The sequence below is a fragment of the Eriocheir sinensis genome, chromosome 2 (genome assembly GCF_024679095.1).
Source record: "Eriocheir sinensis breed Jianghai 21 chromosome 2, ASM2467909v1, whole genome shotgun sequence".
NCBI classification, from domain to species: Eukaryota; Metazoa; Arthropoda; class Malacostraca; order Decapoda; family Varunidae; genus Eriocheir; species Eriocheir sinensis.
In genome coordinates this window covers 11,328,967-11,331,703 of record NC_066510.1, presented here as the reverse complement: position 1 = coordinate 11,331,703, position 2,737 = coordinate 11,328,967, and positions in this window count along the sequence as shown.

Here is a 2,737-nt window from a genome sequence, read left to right as displayed (position 1 = left end):
ACCCTACGCCCCTGTCCACCCAGCAGTGAATGGGTACCAGGTATTAATCGGGGGTTGTGTCCCATCTCCTGGGATCTGTTCCCTTCTCCTATAATTCCTTCCCCTTCTGTCTCTCTCCGGCATATGACCACAGATGTTGTGCCGACTAAACCAAACTTTCCAACTTTCTACATTGCATTTCTACCACTGCAGCTCCGACCACAGATTATTCACAGCTAATGTGTGAACATTGAGCCTGATTACAAGCAAAACTTTCATCACCGTGTTGCTTTCTTGGCTACAAACACTGTTAGAGAGACAGAATTGTCCAGTACAGTCGTGCAGGAGCCCTTCATCTTGACACCCTCACCTTTGATTGATTAAAACTTTTTTATAAAGGAGGACCAGATGCCTTATCATTCTCCAGTAAGTCAGGGTAGGCGGTGGCCAAGTGGTTAGCGTGCTGGGCCAGCATTCATCACACCTGGGCAACGTCAATTCGCATCCCCACACTACCACCTGGGATTTTTCAGTCACCGCCGAGTGGCCTAAGACTACCCACATGCTGTCCTGAAGACCACCCATCAACCCAGACTCTAGAAGAGACCGTCCAGTAAATCAAGAATGAGATCTGGGGGGCAGCATGAGACAAGCATGGCTGACGCCACTATAAAAAAAATGCCTGCGCCATGATGGGCTTGGGCCGACCACCAGCTAGACCCCTGAAGAAAGCCTACAGGTGCTATAGGCTGAGATGTAGAAAAAATAAATAAATAAATAAATAAATAAATAAAAAAAAGTCAACAAGGTATACACAATAATATGTGAAAATTTCATGCCAATCAGATAAATACAAAATCAGTAAAAATTCTGAATGACTTTTGTTAGGTATCATTTAAAACTAAAACTAAAAGACAATTTTTTGTTGGGAATGGATTTAAAAAAGTGTCAAAAGAAAACAGGACACTGAGCGGAGAAAATAATAAGTGACAAAAAATTGAAATTTTTTTCTTCGAAGACAAAACAAAAAATCAAAACATTACTTCCTACAAAATGTAGATAGGTAAACAAAGTTTCTATGGTATTTATTTCAAAGCGATTAACTGAAAAATAAAGTCTGTGAAACAAAAAAGAAAAGAAAAATACACTTTGTTTGAGTCTCTCCTAAACTTCCCCCGAATTTAATGAAATTCACAGAATATCACACCCTTACACCAACAAACAACATACTAAGATTTCAAAGGTATTGGATGTACCACATGACCAGGAGGACCCCCCGTAGTCACCCCCCTTAAATGTTCAGTGAGTTGCAAATAATCATTGAACACTGAATTGTGATACTATATAGAAAATATCAGATAAATGGAAAATAAAACAATTGATATTTGTGACAAAATAAAAAGGAAAGATATTGTGATTAGTACGAACCTAAACATGGCCAAGTGACTGTAATAATGCCAAGGAATTAAGGGCCGTTACTAAACATTTCGTCGCCAAAGTTCACCTATTTGACAAGGCTTTCCTAGGAGTTTGGGGCATTTCCAGAAGTAGTTTTATGACCCTGGTGGTGGTCTGACCCTTCCTCTGTACCATGAACCTAAAGAACCACTCATTAGGACCCAACTGATTCCCTCTTTGACGTTTAGAAATAGTTGATGTGAGAAGCCAAAGTGTCTTATAATACCAACCTAAGACTCACACTCACTACGACGTTGTGAATAAGTGCATATCGAGGCTTATTATTGAGGCTGACATTATAATTGTTGACGACCCTGCGGAGCACTACGCTGACAGTGGAGCGGGGCCTGAAACCTCATCGATGGTAAATGGTAGAATGGGCCAAACAAGAGTCATACATCACAGCAGACAATATATATAAAATTTACCTGCACCACAAATGGGGTGGGGCTGTCCAAGAGGCCCCTCAAGCGAGCCTACCGGCACTATAGGCAGCACAAAAAAAACAAAAAGTGTGAGCGGTCATGTCACATACATAACTCAGACTACCTGCATTATTTCTCAAGGTGTGTTTATTTTTACTTCTGGTCTTAACCCCTTCACTCCAGTGACGCCAATGTCGGCGTCCGATGGCGTCACCGAATGGAAAGGGTTTTAGTCCTCTTCTAAACCTCTTAATCCTCTTCCATTTCCTCTTAACCCTTTCATTGCTAAACGCTCGCAGCGAGCGTTAGGCGTATTTGCTGGTGGTGCTAAATGCTTGCTGTGGCTCCACCTGAACTTAAATCTCCCGCGTATGAAAGTGTTCCAACACTAATTCTCACAACACAGGCTTGACAATTGAGTGGGTTCTTCACTAAATTTGGTGGAAAATCATATCAGCCCAGCGTGGCAAATCTACGGACGAGTAACTGGTGGATGTTCTTGCCCAATATGGCGGCATTTTTGCATAGCTTCACCTATCACCTGACAGATCCTCTGACCAAATAGTTGTAAATATTGCAGTTAGCAATACTCCCTTGCCAGAATCTGAAGGAGAGATGTCTGCAGTTCCCTCAATATGGCTGATCATCCTGCACACACAGACGTAAGTGTTAGCATTCAACACTCCCTGAACGTGCATGTACATTCGCAAGAGAGGCATACATAACTGACTCCTATAGATCTGGACCTCCTCTTTCCAATGGTGTTTTTGGTTTTTAGCTGTGATGAATAGTTTTTGAGATACAGAGGTTAAAAGAGACCCCCATTGGGCTGCCTGACTGCACCTGAGGGGAAAGTCGCATCCACACCACGCGCA